At 37.9% G+C, this 20,219-nt stretch overlaps 1 protein-coding gene across 1 annotated transcript in view; it reads right to left on the bottom strand.

Annotated features, from left to right (window-relative positions):
• The window catches only part of NCOA1 (nuclear receptor coactivator 1), a 238,721-nt gene that overhangs the window by 105,018 nt on the left and 113,484 nt on the right, over nucleotides 1-20,219 (bottom strand). Inside the window, exon 5 of the mRNA XM_036262485.1 lies at nucleotides 9,253-9,408. The gene's annotated coding sequence lies outside the window, so the exon portion shown is untranslated. The remainder of the gene's footprint in view (nucleotides 1-9,252; nucleotides 9,409-20,219) is intronic.

Here is a 20,219-nt window from a genome sequence, read left to right as displayed (position 1 = left end):
TGTAAAACCTCTGATGAGTGAAAACTATTATAGCTGTTCTTTTTGTGGAATGGTTTTATATTTGGCAGTAAGGGTACTTAAATAAGGTTCATTAAGAAATGTTGGTTTCAGGAAACCAATTTGCATATCACCTTTTTAAAAGAGGTAAGGTTTCTAAGTAAAAGTACCCTATTGATTTAAAAAGACTTGCTAAATTATACCCAATCTCAAACAATCTCTAGAGAGCAGTTTTAGGAACTAGAAACCACATCTATCTCTGTTCAAATGGACCAGACTAAACCAAATAGGTAGGGCTGAAGAAATAGGTCAGTGCCTTGTATTTCAGTTGAGTTATACATTTCCACATAAGAAATTTGTTATTCATCTCCCACATTTAGCTGAGAACAGCATAACTTGAACAATAAGTAACAGTTAATAAACAACTCTAATAATATACTTTAAAATGAGCAGGCAATTAGCACGGAGAAGCATAGATATGACAAGAGGGATATTCTGAGAGCTAAACCTCCCCAAGTTGACAGTTGTATAAAAAGTATCACAGGAAAAATGATAAAGAGCTCCTGCACTGGGTAACTGATATAAAGAAATGTTTCTCAATGGACCAGTGGTGCAATGGATAACACGCTGGACTATGGATGAGAAATGTTTCTCAGACTGGAGACTTTAGACACCTAAGTTCTCTAAGAAAAGTTTTCAGTTTTGATCTTTAATTTCAATGATGATTAGAATCTTTCTCCTGTTAAGAAAGGATGGGGATTTCAGGATTTTTATTGCTCTTTTTATGGTTAAATTTCCATTGTTTGGATATACCACATTTTGTTTTTCCTATTCATCAGGTGACGGTCATTTACATTTTTCCCTCTGGGGGCTATTTATTAATAATGTTGCTGTGAACATTTAAATGCAATTTTTTGTGTGTGTGAACATGTTTTCAATTCTCTTAAATATATACCTAGGAGTAGAATTACTGGGTTATATTGTAACTCTCTTGAACTTTTTGAGGATCTCTCAAATCATCTTCCATAATGGTTGTACCATCTTAAATTCTCACCAGCAATGTACAAGCATTCCAATTTCTCCACATCCTCACCAAAAGTTATTTCCATTTTGCAATTTTATTTTCATTATAGCCATCGTAGTGGGTGTGAAATGGTCTCTTTACAGTTCCCTAATCACTAATGACAAACGACACTGGCCATTTGTCTTTTTTGGACAAATATTTATTCGGGCCCTTTGCCTATTTTTTAAATTGGGTTACTTGTCTTTTTATTGTTGAGTCATAAGAATTCTTTATATTTGGGTACAAAACCCCTATTAGATATATAATTTGCAAATATTTATTTCCATTCTGTGGTTTATCTTTTCACTTTCTTTATAGTGTCTTTTGATAAACAAAAGTTTTTAGGAACTAGAAACCAACTTATATTTTCCCAACTTTTTTCCTTTGTTTAATCAGTACAATGCCTAGGCTTCCTTAAAGACAGTTTCTATTAATTGCTATTTTTCCATGTTTTTTGTTTCTTTGCAAGCTTATTTTGTTGTTAATACACACACACACAGATATTTTCAAGCTAATGACTGAACAAGGATTTCCTTAAACATCTGGAAACAAAAATTTTCTCAGAATCTGGTCAAGATGGTGGCTTAGGTACCCAAATCTCCCCTCCTCCCACAACCACATCAACATTACAACTAAACTACAGAACCACCATCCTTCAGAACTGCCTGACATCGAGCTGAATGGAAGTCCTACAACTACAAAATTAAAGAAGCCAAATGGAGACTGGTAGGAGGGACGGAGGCGCGGACAGTCTGGTCCCACTCCCATGTGTGGTGGATAAAAATCAGGAGGACACTTCAGCTCTTCAGCTGGGTAGGTCCTCCTTGAAGTGTGAGGGGTCTCCGTCCCAAACCAGGCCCCCCAGATCAAAGTTCCAGTGCCAGGAAGAGAAGTCCCCATAACTTCTGGCTGTAAAACCAGTGGGAACTGAGACAGAGGGAGGATGAGGCTGTTGGAGACCCAGGAAGGCCCTCTTAAAGGGCCCGTGCACGGACTTACTCCAACTCACTCCTTCTGGGCTCCAGCATTGGGGAGGCAACTTGAAAGGCACCAGAGACATGCAGGGAAGAACTGAATTGTTCAGCACTGGGACAGGAGCTGGAGAGGCAGCTTTCTCCTGGACAGACTTGCTGTGAGAGGCCACTGTTCCTTTGGTGAACCCTTCCCTGGAGCAGCAGACTGCAGCCATATCTGGGACTCCAGCAACCTGGCTCACACTGTTTGCTCCACCCTGGTGATTCCCTGAGGCCCTGTCCCACCCAACTTTCGGGCCCACCCAAGCTGTTTCCAGAGGCTTTGCCATAGCATTGGCCTCACCATAGCATTGGCCTGTCTTAGATCCTGCTTCAGATTTCCCTAAAATCTCTCAAACAAGCAGCATCTGGTCTCAGCAAGCCCTATACCTCTAGTTAAGTGGCCCCAGAGCTGGCACTAGAAGCAGCCAGCCTTGGTTCACAACTTGGCTTTTCCTGGGCACCTCCAAGCCCAGCACAAGAAGCAGCCATCAGCAGATCACTTTGTAGCTTATGCTGGGTGGCCCCAGGTAGAACACAGGCAGTGACTGACCTTGCCCCAGAGCAAGCACATCCAGTGGACAGCTTCAGACCATGTCGAAGCACCACCACCCAACCACCTCCATAAGTGACACATTCTGAGTGGACTCAGTGGGTACTGAAGTAAGTCTTGCTCTGTGTGGTGGGCTTCTACACCACTGATCCTTCACGGGAGTTAAGCCAGTGGTCAATGGGCACAGTCAGTCCTTGCAACTGATCAACCTGAGTAAATCTCCCCCATTGACATGCCAGTAGCAACCAAGACTCAATTACAACAGAAGGGTATACGGTCCACACTAGGGGTGCACCTTGAAGGCCCAGCTGAGGTGATCAGGGAGGCTGTCCCATTGAATCCCACAGGACATCTACAACAATAGGCCACCCTACGAAGCTTAGGAGACATAGCAACTCTACCTAATACATAGAAACAATCACATGGAAGCAGCCAAAATGAGGAGACAAAGAAACATGTCCCAAATGAAAGAACAGAACAAAACTCCAGAAAAAGAACTAAACAAAATGGAGATAAGCAATCAATCAGATGCAGAGTTCAAAACACTGGTTATAAGGATGTTCAAGGAACTTAGTGAGACCTTCAAGTAACTTAAGTAGAACTCCAAGGTACTTAGTGAGAACATCAGCAATATAAAAAAGGATCAGTGAGAAATGAAGGATACACTAACTGAAATAAAGAATAATTTATGGGGAATCAATAGTAGAGTAAGTGAAGCCAAGAAGCAAACCATCAAATTGGAATATAAGGAAGCAAAAAACATTCAATCAGTACAACTAAAAAAAAAAATAACCCAAAAAATGAGGACAGTGTAAGAAGCCTCTGGGACAACTTCAAGCAGGCCAACATTAGCATCATAGGGGTGCCAGAAGGAGAAGAGAGAGAGCAAGAAATTGGAAACCTATTTGAAAAAATAATGACAGAAAATTTCCCTAACTTGGTGAAAGAAACAACCCAAAACCCTTTGGTTCTCAGGCAATGCTCTAACAACTGAGCCAAACTGGCAGAGACTGTGCAAAGTCTTTTAAACTGGTTATTCTAATAAAGACATTATGAAGTACTGGATAACTTAACTTCTGAAAGTATGTAATGTTTAAAATAATTTATTTAATACATTTATGTTTACTACTGAAAGTTTATTCTACAGATTAAGAAATAATGCTTTCTTTCTTTGTACCAACTTTTTCTAAATACAAAGAGAATAAGTTTGGTAAAAGTTTATTTTTGGTTTTCTATTAATAAATATATAGGAAGAAGAAGAGAATCAAATCAGTTTTTTAAAGTTATATTTTAAATTCCTCACATTAACGATATTTAAAATATAACTTTAAAAAATTATTTTTTAAAATTGATTTTAGAGAGAGAGGAAGGGAGAGGGAGAGAGTGATAGAAACATTGATAAGAGAGAACATCAACTGGCCGCCTCCTGCATGCCCCCCACTGGGGACTGGGCCCACAACCTGGGCATGTGCCCTGATTGGGAACTGAACCAGTGACCTCTTAGTACATGGGTCGACACTCAATTACTGAGCCATACCAGCCGGGCTAAAATATAACTTTTTAAAGATAAAAATAAACATATGCATTTGTCTTGCTAAAATACTCCTACTGCTATTAATTTGTTATTGTGAAAAAATAGCATATAAAATACATATTTGTGTAGCTATCTTATTGAAGAGAATTTGGCAAAAATATCTTCAACATTTCCTTGTAAATCTATAAAACTCATTAGATGATTACAGCTATCTTAAAATAACATTGGGTGATTATAGATACATTGTACATGTCTTAAAAAAATCAATTCATGCCCTGGCCAGTTTGGCTCAGCGGTTGGAGCATCGGCCTGCAGACCAGAGAGTCCTGGGTTTGGTTCCCTCTAGGGGCACGTACCCCCCAAAAAAAATCAATTCTACACTGTTTAAACTTGTGAAAAAGATGCTGGAATTTATTAAAAAGAAAAAATTAAAACCAGTCTTCCTGACTATAGCTCTCTTTAACTGTGTAAACAACAAAATAAGTATGTGGTATTTACTTGCATGTGCACAGAACATAGTCTAGCAAAGAGGTAACAGCCTTAAAAAAAAAATGATACTCATAGAGACAAAATTAAGTGATAAAAACTTCAATATCTGTCTCTTTCCACCAACTCCACCCTTATTCACAGATTCAGATAGTAATGAGCAGAAAAACAGCTAGAAGCTGGGGAGAATGAAGATCAACATTAGAAACAGATAATCCACAGATGATTATCCAAAACCAAATAGTCATACTTATTATATAAAATTACTGCAATATGTAAAATAATTCAGCCCCTGATCAGAAGTTGTTCAATTTCCCTCAAATATTTCAGAAACTCAATTCAGAATACAGTATGGTTAAATATACACATATAAACTGATAAAAGAAAAATAAGTAAACTGAAATTTGATCTTTAATGTTATAAGGTAGCAAAAGTACCAAAGTAATAGAGCTGCGTAAGTCAAAATGATTTGCCAATACAATGTACTGTAATTGTATTTTGAGGGCACTAGAAAATTATCAAGCCAGGTACACCTCCAGTTAATTTCAGGGTCATTCCCCGCAACTGAAGAGGAAAGGGCATGAATAAAATTACAATACATGTCCTGGCCAGTTTGGCTCAGTGGCTGAATCATCAACCCGCGAACCAATGAGTCTCAGGTTCGATTCCAGTCAAGGGCACGTACTTTGCAGTTTGTCCCCAGCCCTGGTTGAGGTCATATGGGAGGCAGCCAGTTGATAATGTCTCTCACACATCAATGTTTTTCCTCTCTCTCTCTCCCTTTCTCCCTCTCTCTCCATCCCTCCCACTGTATCTGAAGATAAATAGAAAAATACCCTCAAGTGAGGATTGGAAAATAAATAAATAAAATAAAATTATAATACAAATCTACATATAATCTTCACTGCCCAAATTTATAAAGATTATGCATTTTTAAAAGCCCAGCTTGAAATTTAAGACATATCACTTGATTCCAAATATACTTGTCAAAAACATTACTGATACCTATTGAAAAATGAAAAAAAAAAATTCTCCAAGCATTTCAGGTGAAGAGCTGGTTAAAGAGCATCAATATCTGCTCAATGATCATATAAATTCATCTGGCTTAACTTTTTCAGTGCAATTTCCAACTAGAGACTAACTCTAAACAAGAAAAACTCAAATTTCACTTTCTAGAGTTTGTAACAGAATAATAAGCATGAAAACAATGCTTATAAATTAAATCAGAGACTAAGAGTTATAAAATTTCAGAATAGGGCCTGCTAGCAAGATCATCTAGTACAGTGTTTCTCAAACCTTTTGACTGTAAGCCACTTAGAATATACAAAATACTTGTCTTACTGGTTCTCATTTCTGCAGTATAAAGTCAGCAGTAACAAAATAATAAAAAGGTACACACAAAAATGTAAGCTCATGAATATGTATTTAATTAAAGGACATGACAATGTAATAATATATGTTATGTGTTTTATATATATTAACTCATTTATTCCTCACAACTGCGCTATGAAGTGTATTTTATTATTACCTCCACTTCATACACACACTGATTAAGTTCAACAGTTTTTATTTTTTATTTTTTTATTTTTTATTTTTTTTATCCTCACCCAAGGACATTTTTCCATTTTTTGTTCAGATAGAGCAGGAGGGAGAGAGAGGAAGAGAGAGAGAGAGAGAAACATCAATGTGAAGGGACACATCAAGTGGCTGCCACCCGCACGACCAACCAGGGCCGGGGACAAACTGCAACCGAGGTACGTGCCCTTAGCGGGAACCGAACCCGGGTCTCTCTGTACCACAGGCCGACGCTCCAACCGCTGAGCCAAACTGGCCAGGGCAAGTTCAACAGTTTTATCTAATAAAGAAACTATGGTCTGATGGTGATGACAATGATGATGACTAACACTTTTATAGGATTTACTGAGTGCCAATCACTGTTCTAAGCATCTAACTTATGTTATTTACTCATAAACCTTACTAATTCATTCACTCATAAAATAATGAGGTAGGTAGTAGCATTATAATCCATTTTAGAGATGAGAAATCTGAGGCATGGAGGAGTTACTTAATCTGCACAATACCATAAGTGGCAGAGGTAAAAATCATTCTTAGGTAATTTGGTTCCAGAAACTGGCTATGCTTTAAGTTATATAACTAACGTACAGTCACATAACTGCTAATAAGTAGAAAAGCTAACTATAGATTTCCAATTTTTGCTTTTGACTTAACTCTAAAATCCTTCTTCATTAGGAATCTCTCCAGAAAAGCTGACAAATTATACCACATCTAAAAATCCTAGGTGGTATTTACAAGGTTCTCAAGCACATGAACAGAGAATCTTTTCAATTGTTGGTCTGAATATCACAAAATATAATATAAAACTATTTTCTGTAAGATATGAGTCATCTTAAAATATAAATGTGTTATTCCTTCAAAATCAAAAGTCTGCCTTTATAAACCCTAGTTTTTGTCCAAAAATATATAAATCTTAGATTCTAAAATTGTATGTATACTTACTGCGCACACACACGATTCCTTTCAATAAAATCCAATTCATCTTTAGAGATCTACCTTTTAATATTTTGAGCTTCTATTACGTTTTAACAAACTTTCCCCTGGGGAGGGGGTATTTTATTAGCTTTGTTCCCCAGATAAGGTTCTTAGTAACAAATCCACAAATCTCCAAAGTCTCTTATCATAGTCTCTTTAGAAAGGAACATAGATGGAAACAGACAAGCTCAAAATGAGTGCCATTGTACAAAAGAGCAAGCTTGTACTCTTCCAAAATGTCAATATTATGGAGGACAAAGAAAAACTCATAAACTATTCCAGGTTAAAGGAATCAAAGAGATGTGAAAACTATGCAGTGTTTGATTCTGGATCAGACAACTGATAAAATTTTAATATAGACTGTATACTGAATGTAATAATAAAAATGTTAAGTTTCCTGAATGTGGTTATTATACTATGGTTAAGTAGGAGACACATAATGAATATTTAGGAGTGAAAGATCATAAATGTCTACAACTTACTCTCAGATGATTTTTCCATCATTATCATCATAATGGTGGTGGAGGAGCAGAAGTAGTAATAAATAAGAGAGATAAAGCATATGTAGCACTGTTTAAAGTTGGTGCAACTGGGCAATGGCATAGAGGTGTTTAGTCTACTGATCTTGTAATGGTTTGGCAGTTTAAAATTGTGTGGGGTTTTTTGGCACCCTCCCTGTAGGGAGCACACCTTGCCATTCTGTTCCCCCTCTCCTTCCCCCACAGGCAGGTATCTCCTAAACTCCAAGGGAACCCCAGGAGACTTGCGACTGGGGTGGGGGTTGGGGGGCAATGGGCAGCAGCAGTTCATCCTAGACTAACCCCCTGAACCTGTCTCCAAGGCCCCCTTTTCTCTGACTTCCCAGTGAGCCAAAGCAGCCCAGCCTAGGCTCTCCTGCTGCTTCTTCTATGCTCTTCCTTATTTCACTGTCCTGTGTTTTTGCTGCAGTCAATAAATTCTTGCTTGCTTTTCTACCAAAAAAAAAAAGTTTATTTTTGTTTGTTTGTTTTTACAAGTCAGAGGTCAGTTAGCTCGGTTGGTTAGAAAATGGTTCTGGTTTGATTCCTATACAGGTCACAGGTTTATTTTTAGAGAAACTAGATTCTTTTTTTGTTAATCCTCACCTGAGGATATTTTTTCATTTGATTTTTAGAGAGTGGAAGGGAGGGAGAAGGGGAGAAGAGAGAGAGAGAGAAAGAGAGAGAGAAAGAAACAGTGATGTAAGAGAGAGATATCAATTGGTTGCTTCCCGCACAACCCATACCAGGGCCGAGGATCTAAACTGCAACCCAGGCACGCGCCCTTGACCAGGAATAGAACCTGCGACCCTTCGGTCCATGGGCCAACGCTCTAACTGCTGAACTATTTTTAATAAATGTTAAGGGGAAAGAGAGAAGATAAAAATTTTCATTGTGATGTGAAGCAAATAAGACTCTCACAGTCACTCACTAAACAGTGAGTTAAAAAAAAAAAAGATACCTAAGCTAAAGTTCAACCACTAGATTACTCTACTTTTTCTTCCTTTGTCTTTCATAAAGTCAAGATACTAATATTCCCTTACTGAAGTCCATATTAATTTCTTTTTTTTTTTTTTTAATCCTCATCCGAGGACATTTTTCCATTTTTTGTACAGACAGAGTGGGAGGGAGAGAGAGGAAGAGAGAGAGAGAGAGAGAAACATCGATGTGAAAGGGACACATCGAGTGGCTGCCACCCGCACGACCAACCAGGGCCGGGGACAAACTGCAACCGAGGTACATGCCCTTAGCGGGAACCGAACCCGGGTCTCTCCGGACCACAGGTGGACGCTCTAACCGCTGAGCCAAACCGGCCAGGGCAAGTCCATATTAATTTCAACGTGCATTAAAGCAGTTTATAAAATGCAATCTAAAGCTTTTTGAGCATCTCCAATTAGAAATGTCAGCACATGTTTTATGATAACCATGAAGCTTTTCAGATCATTTATTTCCATAAAAATAAGAGTCAACAGGTAGTCATTTCCTCTCCATACTTTTGTAAAGAGAAAGCTCTTCAAAACCAGAGCCACAATTCTTACCTGGGAGACTTCTTTTTTCATAATGAGTCCTAAAAATAGATAGGGTCAAGTCCGTGCTCTGGGGGATAGCTTCCAGAGGAATGGGGTAAAGATGTTCTCCAGAGATGGCTCTAGACTCTTCACTCTCGCCTCATTTAAGCATAATTATGCAAATAACTAAAACAAAGAAAAAGAAAAAATATGTAAGAGCAGAGGGAGTTTAGATTGTCATTTTACTATCTAAGAAATGATAAAGGTCAGAATGCTAGGAAAAGAAAATACAATTTCTAAGATCAAATGGAAAAATATTTCCAAAGACAGCAGATAAAAATCTGATTCTACAGTTGAAGTCCTTTCTGGTGATTAAACACGTATTCCTATTTAAGATTGTTACTTATGTAATACCTAATTACATTCTACCCTTAATCTTCTGAAAGACCTATTCATGTATTTTAAATTTTTTCTGCCTGCATTTATATGTTTATCCTTCTACTTATAAATTGATTTTCTTCACGTTTTCAGTTTGCATTTAATTATTTCCTTGATTTCTGTAACACTCCTCACTATGTATTATTTTTTTACTGAAAATGTTTACTAACATTTTATATTCATAATACTTAAAAATGCAATTCGTTGAGCTCTGGTTCCAGTAATGATAGACTATCTTGTATTGAACTAACTTACCCACAGATAACAATTATTAACCCTGGACAAAACAGAAAAAATAACTGTTCAAAAGAAAAAAAACATTTCATGACACAAGAAGACTATAGGAAATTCAATTTTAATGTCCATAAACAAAATTGTGCTGGAATATAGTCATGCTCATGTGTTTATTTAATATCTACGGATGCTTTTGCACTGTATTGCTTGAGTTGAGTTTGCCAACCCCTGCTTTATACACACTCCTCCTCCTTCTCCTTTTCTCACTGTGAGTTCATGCATCCACCCCATGTTCCAGCTCAAAATTCACTTATAAAAAATGTCACTTTTGTCCAGCCAGTGTGGCTTAGTGGATTGAGCGCTGTCCCATGGACTGAGAGTTCCCAGTTCGATTCCCAGTCGGGGCACATGCTTGGGGTTGCAGGCTCGATCCCCAGTGGGGGGTGTGCAGGAGGCAGCCAATCGATGTTCTCTCTTCCATTGATGTTTCTGTCTCTCTTTCCCTTCCTCTCTCTCTGGAAAAATCAATAAAAACATATTTTTTATTTTTATTTTTTTATTCTCACCCGAGGACATTTTCCTATTTTTTGTTCAGCTAGAGTTGGGGGGGGGGAGAGCGAGAGAAACATCAATGTAAGAGAGACACACCAAATGGCTGCCACCCACACAACCCAACCAGGGCTGGGGACAAACTGCAACAGAGGTACATGTCCTTAGCGGGAACCGAACCCGGGTCTCTCTGGACCGCAGGCTGATGCTCTAACCGCTGAGCCAAACTGGCCAGGGCAAAACATATTTTTTTTAAAAAGTCACTTTTACCTCCTTGAAAAATAATTTATAGCCCTGGCCGGTTTGGCTGAGCGGTTAGAGCGCCAGCCTGCGGTCCTGAGAAACCCGGGTTCGGTTCCCGCTAAGGGCATGTACCTTGGTTGCAGTTTGTCCCCGGCTCTGGTCAGTCGTGCGGGTGGCAGCCACTCGATGTATCCCTTCACATCGATGTTTCTCTCTCTCTCTCTCTGTTCCTCTCTCTCCCTCCCACTCTACCTGAACAAAAAATGGAAAAATGTCCTCGGGTGAGAATAAAAAAAAAAAAAAAGAAAAATAATTTATACAAAAGCGTCTAAAGTATACTTTTTTTAAATTTATTTTTGTTACAGATGTTTCTCCTTTTCCCCCCACTGATTCCCACCCTCCCTCCCCACTCTCTCCCCAGCTTTGTTGTCCATGTCCATTGGTCATTCATACATGCATATAAGTTCTGTGGTTAATCTCTCCCCCCTTCCCCCTCTTCTGGGGATTGTCAGTTTGTACCCCACTTCCACGTCTCTGGGACTACCCCATTCCTCAGACTGTTACGTTCGTTATATTCCACAAATAAGTGAGATCATATGATACTGTCTTTCTCTGTTTGGCTTGTTTCACTTAGGATGACACTTTCCAGGTCCCTCCATGTCATCTCAAAGGGTAACAGATCTTTCTTTCTTACAGCTGCATAGTACTCCACTGTGTATATGTACCACAGCTTTCTTATCCATTCGTCTACTGATGGACATTTGGGCTGTTTCTAGATCTTAGCTATTGTAAATAATACTGCTACAAACATGGGGGTACATATATTCTTTCTGATTGGTGTTTCAGGCTTCTTAGGGTATATTCCTAGAAGTGGGATCACTGAGTTAAATGGAAGTTCAATTTCTAATTTTTTGAGGTAACACCATATTGTTTTCCATAGTGGTTGCACCAGTCTGCATTCCCAATAGCAGTGTACTAGAGTCTCATTTCTCCACACCCTTGCCAACACTTGTTGTTTGATGTAAAGTATACTTTTTATGTGTATATTGGCTTCCTCATTTAGCAGTAGTATGAACCTACTATCCATCAACAAACCCCTACTAAATGGGCTAAGGCTAAGGAAACTGCTTCTGCTTCCTTTACTCTGAAGTAAGGACCAATAGGGGAGGAGTAAGAGAGGGGCATGAATCCACTGGGAATTAAATATGTACATATTTGTAACTCTTTTTTATTAAGGAAAAATAAAGAAATTTATTTTCTTAAAATAAAGGTTTATTTACTTGGATTATAAAATAACCATCTGCTTTATGAATCAAGAGTTGGAAATGAAAATTTACTTAGTAACAATATTTTTTCTAAAATAGTAATGTATTATGGCTCCTTCTTTCTCCTAAATCAACAGTTCTCAATTTTTTATTTTATTTTTTTTGGTTTAAGGATCCCTTTAACACTTTTAAGAATCATTGAGGACCCCCAAAGAGGTTTAATTTAGAAGTTATCAATATTTATTATATTATAAATTAAAACAAAAACTCTTAGACTATTTAATAGCCCTTTAATAACCCATTTTTTCCTTTATCGCAACTAGGTAACACTCAAGACAAGAAACTCAAGAGCTGGGCATCACCACCTTGATTTGTGGTAAGTCACCAGCTTTCCTTTCATTACTTTTGTACTCTCAGTACAAATGTTTACACATTAGAAAAGGCAAATAACATCTTTTTTTATTAAATTTATTGGAACAGTCCGGCCGGTGTAGCTCAGTGGTTTAGTATCAACCTATGCACAAAGAGGTCGCCAGTTCGATTCCCAGTCAGGACATATGCCCAGGTTGTGGGCCTGATCCCCAGTGGGGGGCATGCAGAAGGCAGCCAATCGATGTTCTCTCTCATCGATGTTTCTTTCTCTCTCTCCCTCTCACTTCCTCTCTCGCTGAAATCAATAAAGGAAAAAAAAATTACTGGGACATCTTAGTATTATTAATGAAACAATTCTGATATAGTGGACCCCAAGGAAAGGTCTTGGGGACCCTGTTATGGATTGAATTGTGTCCCCACAAATCTGTATGTTGATGTCCTAACTTCCAATTGACTTTATTTGAAGATAGAGCCTTTAAGGATAAAATTAAAGCTAAATGAGATCATAAGAGCGTATGGAGCCTTAATCCGACAAGATTAGTGTCCTTATGAGATAAGAAACACCAGGGGTATGGTATGCTTTCACAGAGAAATGTCCATGTGAAGACAAAGCAAAAACGTGGTCTTTTGCAAGCTAGCAAGAAGGGTTTCACAAGAAACCAACTCTGCCAGCACCTTAATATTGACTTCCAGTGCCCAGAACACTGAGAAAATAAATTTCTATTGTTTAAGCTATCAAGTCTATGGTATTCTGTTATAGTAACTCAAGCAGACTAATACAGACCCCTGGGAGTCCACATACCATATTTTGAGAAATTTTGATAATCTCTTTCTTTGTCTTAATGAAGAGAGCAAAGATCTTTTCAAAGAGAAAGACAGAGATTCAAGCCTAGAAAAGGAAAACAAGGTGACATCCAGGAACACTGAAGAACAAAAATTCACCCTGGCCGGTTTGGCTCAGAGGTTAGAACCTCAGCCAGAGGACCAAAGCATCATGGGTTTGATTCCCGGTCAAGGGCATGTACCTGGGTTAGAGGTTCGATCACTGGCCCCCATCGGGTCATGTGGAAGGCAACCAGTCAATCTGTCTCTCTCACATCAATGTTTCTCTTTCTCTTTCTCTCTCTCTCTCTCTCTCTCCTTCTCTTCTCCCTTCCACTCTGTCTAAAAACCAATGGAAAAATATCCTCAAGTGAGGATTAAGCAAGAAAAAAAAAGTACAAAATTACCTGACAAAAAATGGAAAAAGAAAGAAAGTTTAATAGATAATCCAGATAAACTGGGCTCTCTCACCAACCTACACCTAGATTTTGCAAATCCTACATTACTTAGTCTCTGCTGTGAAGTTTAAGCCTCCCAGACCCTTACTATATCACTTTTCTGAATTGTCATCTCTAACTCTTTTCAAACTTTAAGCTTTTTTCCCCCCTAAATATTTATTCTTTATTAATTTGAGAGAGAGAGAAAGCGAAAGGGAGAGATAGAAACATCGATGAGAGAGAACATCGATTGGCCACCTCCTACATGCCTCCATAACCTGGGCATCTGCCCTGACTGGGAATTGAACCGGCAACCTCTTGGTGCATGGTTGATGCTCAACCATTGAGCCACACTGGCCGGGCAACCCTTTGAGCTCTTATCACTTGTGTGAATTTATAGAATTTGACTCAAAAAATTTGAGGTTAACTTTCTGCCAATTTTAAAGTCAATATTCTCTTTGAGCTTTCAGATGCATTCAAGAAACTGTACTCTACCAGTTGTCCTCAGCTACTTCCCAATGTTATTCCAATGTCTAGTACATGCAGTCATATCTACAGCTCAGTCTTTAGCCCTCTTTTTTTCAGTGCTCAAGTACATACACATATGAACATATATATACACACATAGATGTTCATGCACACATGAATACACGCACACACAAGCACATTCTCTCCTTGGAGTAGTACCAGTGTTCTTTTACATTCAATTTAATTTAAAAATCTATTGAGTATCTTATATATGATTCCTCAATAAATCCGATCTACAAGGAAAGACATGGGCATAAAGCTGGTTATACATTTAAACCAGAAACCATAAAGTGATCATTTAGACCATAAAACAATGAAAAATTCCTAACACTGAAAACAATCTCATAACTCCATAAATGACCAAGTTAATATCACTCCCTCAAATGGGCAAAGAACAAAAATAAGCAATGTGTGCTCTGACTGAGCATTAGTTAGATTCTAGTTAAGAGTTAATTGAACCTGGGTTGCAGGTTCAATCCCCGGCCCTGGGGTCAGGGTTGTGTGGGAGGCAACCAATTGATGTGTCTCTCTCATATCAATGTTTCTCTCTCTCTCTCTCCTCCTCCCTTCCACTCTGTCTAAAAACATCAATGGAAAAATATCATCAAGTGAGGATTAACCAAAATAAAAAGTCAAACTGCTATATGCCTATCCTTCTCCTAATCTGTCATCCATTTTGCCAGATAATTATGTTGAATCAGTCTGACTTCCTAGGAGTGGCTGAGCATTTTCCTCACACGGGTCAAAACACATGAGGACCAAAGGTGTCACCAGTACTACTATGCATGTATCATGCTATGAACAGAACCTGACAGCTAACACAGTAAGGTCAAACATTTGATTTGGGAAAATGAGACAAAGATTTGTATTAATTCCTAACATAGCCTCTCAGGATACAGGAATACAAAAATCAGTAACAAATTAGACCAATGGGGAATGCAAATTCATGATCTATGCTCAAAAAGATACCTGAACACACACATAAAAATAAAATCTGAATCTATATATGGTGCCCAGTCAATTAAACACTGGGATGCTGTGTTTAAAGAGAAAAGAGAATTTAAATACACAAGATATATATTAAGGAAACCTTAATAAGGTTTCCAAAGGAAACCTTAGGAAAGATGAGGACTGAGTACCATTATTACAATTTTCTAAATATTTCAAGACAATGAGAGTGTTTCAAATGTCATATTACAGGAAAAGGGTCAAGTGGATTAAGTAAACCCTCCATGCCTCCGAGAAGAAGGGAATCATAGTAACAACTCTTTCAACCTTGATGGAAACGGCATGGGTAAAAGGGTAGACACTGGGATACTGCAAAGGGAAAAGGAAAAATTCCAGCTTAGTTAATAAATGAAAGATGGTCTCATGAATCCAAAGTAGAATTACTTTTCAAATATCCTGTTATCATCTCTTACCACTAATTCAGAGAGGTATTTTCCCTAATTAGTCTAAATTTCAACACATGTAACTCTTATAGACGTGCCTGGAAAGGTCTTGCATATACTAAATTTTATAAAGCAAATATTGTTTTTTGTATGTAAAACTAACATTTCATTCAATGAAATCCTAGTGTGAATTATTCTTTTAAAAATCAATCCCATCTTAACACCTTTTGTACAAAAAAAATTTTATGAGCCCTGGCCAGTTTGGCTCAGTGGTTAGAGTGTCAGCCTGTGGTCCACAGAGACCTGGGTTCGGTTCCCACTAAGGGCATGTACTTCGGTTGCAGTTTGTCCCCGGCCCTGGTTGGGTCCTGCAGGTGGCAGTCACTAGATGTGTCCCTTTCACGTCATGTTTCTCTCTCTCTCTCTCTCCCTCCCACTCTGTCTGAATAAAAAAATGGAAAAATGTCCTTGGGTGAGGATAAAAAAAAAATTTATGAGACAAGTGAATATATAAAAACTTTAAATAAACACACACAAGAATAAAGATTAAATTTGCCCATGCTGTTTTCCATACTTCCAGATAGACTCATAATATTTAATCATTAAGAATAACTAGATCATGACATTTGTTGCACATTCAAATTATATAAAATTGGCAATATACTTGGAAATAGGAATCTGAATTTAACACTAGTTTATCATAACAAGATAAACTGAGTCTCCACAAAGACATACTTTAAGTAGTCATAGTTTAGGCTAACTTCGATCTTGCTGGGAGAGAGTTTAAAGAATTTCACAGAAAGGATAAAAATTTTACCTGAAAGAACTGTAAAGAATTTGTAGAGTGGATATGAGCAAGAAGTACTAAGGAGCTTAAAGAGGCTGAAAAGGCAGAGTGTTTGGGGGAGAAATAGTCAAAAAGAGGTAGAGATGTGACTACTTTATGAGGAACAGGAAAGTCTGAGAATGAACAAAGATATTTAAAGACAATTTATAGGAAGTAATTCTTGCTGGATAATATAGAATGCAAACTACTCCTTTCATCCCAACAAAATCTTTAGGACTAGACTACATTATTCACCACCAAAAATATAACTTTGACACTACATTTTAAAAGTGTTTTTGTTTGTTTCCTTGTATGCAAGATGTCCTGAAGAGAGAGCTTCAAGGGCAGACAACAGTAGCCTAAAGATTAAGACCAATTTGTCCTCTTTCTCAAATAATTACATTATTAAAATATACAGGTGATTAAACTGAATTACTGAATATTCCATTTCTTATTAAAAAACATATTTCTTCAAGTCAACTGAAGAGTTAGCAAACTAGTTTATATAAGGTCATAATGAAGCCAAAGTTTATGGGTCTGCATTCTTATGATCCATTAACTGTTCTATTCTGAGTTCACAGGCTATATGCCTAATCCTTGGTAAATTGACTTTCAAATGAGAGTAGCTGGATGGTCAGTTAAGGGTAGACGAGAATACGTATGAATAAATGAATGAAAAGTCATCACTACTACTACTGGCAAAATTTGAAGTGTATGTCCCACTGATTTTGAATCTAAGGTCATATTAATTTGTGAAAAAAGGTCAAAGAACCTTCTTCAGCAGTTTGGAAAATTACTCTATTACAATCTCATGTAAATTTTTTCAAGAAGGTTCAAGGTTCACCATGTACCCAGCTGGTGTGGCTCAGTGGTTGAGCGTAGACCCATGCACCAAGAGGTAGTGGTCTGATTCCCGGTCAGGTTGTGGGCCAAATTCCCAGTGTGGGGCATGCAGGAGGCGGCCAACCAATGTTCTCGCTCATCAATGTTTCTATCTCTCTTTCCCTCACCCTTCCTCTCTCTCTAAAAATCAATAAAGGAAAAAAAAAAAAATAGAAGGTTCACCATGTAATTTTAAATCTAAAACAAATCCAAGTGCATACTTTCCAAGAATAAATTAGGGACCACATTCATAAAAGAATTACTACTTAAGATGTAATTATCTCATTTTAATGAAGCTTATATTAGAGCAATTAAACAATTTACCAGAGGAAAAGAATCTAAACGGTCCTGTTAATTGTTGACCACAGTAGAAGATATGTTTAAAAAATCTACATATTTTACTTAAATTCCTCTCATGTTTTAATCTAACAAAAGCAATAATGGTTACATAAGTAGTAACATCAAATTCTTAATCATAATTGAAAAGACAGTACAAAATGTCTATTCCTTCCTATTTAACCATCTGGAACATGTAACAAACTCCCTGAAAGCATGAAAAATCTGCAAGTATAATTACACTCTGGAACTATTAGCATGACATGCTTCAATAAATACTCCTAATAGCATCTGCTGATATACTAATTGGCACTAAAAGTGATAGATTTTCTTTATTTGGTTATTTGTTCTTACTGGCTAAATACTCAAGAAAACCAATAAATTGTCCCTTGAACAGAAACAAACACCCAGCAAGGGCAAAGTGTGACAGGTTGCAGAGGTAGAACAGAAGGGATGAGCAAAAAGCAAAGATTTGCAAATACCTGAGAGTTCAATTCATATTTTCTCTCTCACTTGTTCCCTTGCTCCCTCACTCCCTCTCTTCCCCCACGCCCAAATCTGGCATAACTGTGTTCTTGTCAAAAGTTACTTGGTTAGGCCCTGGCCGGTTTTGCTCAGTGGTTAGAGCGTCAACCTGCGGTCCTGAGAGACCCAGGTTCGGTTCCCGCTAAGGGCGCGTACCTCGGTTGCAGTTTGTCCCCGGCCCTGGTAGGTCGTGCGGGTGGCAGCCACTCGATGTGTCCCTTTCACATCGATGTTTCTCTCTCTCTCTCTGTTCCTCTCTCTCCCTCCCACTCTACCTGAACAAAAAATGGGAAAGTGTCCTCAGGTGAGGATAAAAAAAAAAAAAAGTTACTTGGTTAGGGTTAGAAGAAAAAGTTATATTAAATATGGAGTTGGCTAAATTTCAGTAAGCTGAAGGTCTTCAGACCAAATCTTAACAAGGGAAAACATTAAAAATTTACTCTCTGTTATTGATGTGTTTTTTTTGGGGGGGGGGGGGGGGGGGCGGAGTTAACATTTAGCTACTTAAATTGGAAAGGTTAAGCAAGGAACAAACCAACCAGACAAGAATTTTAGGAAGATAGCTCTGGTAACTGAGTAATGGAGGCAAGAGGGTTGCTATGATAATCTAATTCCAACATAGTGAGCAATGTTGGATTTATACAGTAACAGTGGGGTGAATGAGACACTAAAATAAATCAATACTAATTGGGGATAAAGAAACAAGAGGCCAAATTATAAAAGTAATTCATGTTTACTGTACAAGTCTAGAAAATGCAGGTAAATAAAGTCATCCATAACTGTTCCATCTAGAATTAATGCAAAGATCTGTATATTTATTATTCTATAAATACAGATTATAGTATCATAATGTATATAATGTTCAAGAGTATCTATTTACACTTAAGTTATATATATAACTTCTCCTGTTATTAAATATTCTTTTGCACAGTTTGTATTTGTAAGATAGTTCTCTGTGTGTGTATGTATCACAGTGTAGCAAGGCAGTGGAACAGGACTTTAGATTGTTTCTAACGTTTTGCTGTTAAAAATAATACTATGATGAGGCATCTTTCTGGCTGAAACTTTGTTTACAGTAAGGATTTTATTTTCTAAATAAGCTCCTACAAACACCAAGTTTCCTGGCATGGGAGATGGGATGGATATTAATGCCATTTAGCCAAGACTGACTTTACAGGAGATAACAGATGTCTGAGGGAGAGGCTAATGAATTCAGTTATGTACACATTAATTATGAATATGACATGCAAGTAGATAAATCCAGCTGACTTCCAAAGTGCGATATAAGGGTTTTTGGAATACCTGGTAGTGGAGTGAATAAGATGACCAAGGAAAAGTGAAAAGAAAAGAGAATAAATTACTATAAAAACAATACAATATCTGCCCTGGCTGGTTTGGCTCAGCGGTTGGAGCATCTGCCTGCGGTCTAGAGAGACCCGGGTTCGGTTCCCGCTAAGGGCATGTACTTCGGTTGCAGTTTGTCCCCGGCCCTGGTTGGTCATGCGGGTGGCAGCCACTCGATGTGTCCCTTTCACATCGATGTTTCCCTCTCTCTTTCTTCCTCTCTCTCCCTCCCACTCTATCTGTACAAAAAATGGAAAAATGTCCTCGGGTGAGGAAAAAACAACAACAATACAATATCTAAAGGGGACAAATTAAACCTGGAATATCAATTGAGAGAGAGAGAGAGAGAGAGAGAATGAGTCAAGGTAAGAGGAGAAAACCAGCAAAATCTGAGGGTAGAAGATCTTAATGTCAACTTTCAAGAATTATTTTGAACCTGCCCAAACAATCACAATCTCTCTAAAACAAAATAAACTCCTAGAAAAGTGCCGAAAGGTACTCAAGAGTCCCTGCAAAATAAACCACAATGAAGTGCAAATATTTCCTCCCCAAGACACCAGAAATTCAACATACCCCACCACCACCATCATCATTGATTTTATGATTTTATGCTCAATGTATCTATTGTCTACCACCCTCTCCCAACTTCATACCATAAAGATCCAAACAACAAAAAATTCTACATAAGATTGTGGAATAGCATTATAATTTTTTTTGGTCTAAAACTGTTTCCTTTGCCCTGGAAGGTTTGGCTCAGCGGTTAGAGCATCAGCTGAGGGCCAAAGAGTCTCGGTTCAATTCCAGT

The sequence above is a fragment of the Molossus molossus genome, unplaced genomic scaffold (assembly GCF_014108415.1).
Source record: "Molossus molossus isolate mMolMol1 unplaced genomic scaffold, mMolMol1.p scaffold_m16_p_15, whole genome shotgun sequence".
Taxonomy (NCBI): domain Eukaryota; kingdom Metazoa; phylum Chordata; class Mammalia; order Chiroptera; family Molossidae; genus Molossus; species Molossus molossus.
Note: the sequence above shows the minus strand (reverse complement) of the source record. Positions and strands in the feature narration are given on the sequence as shown.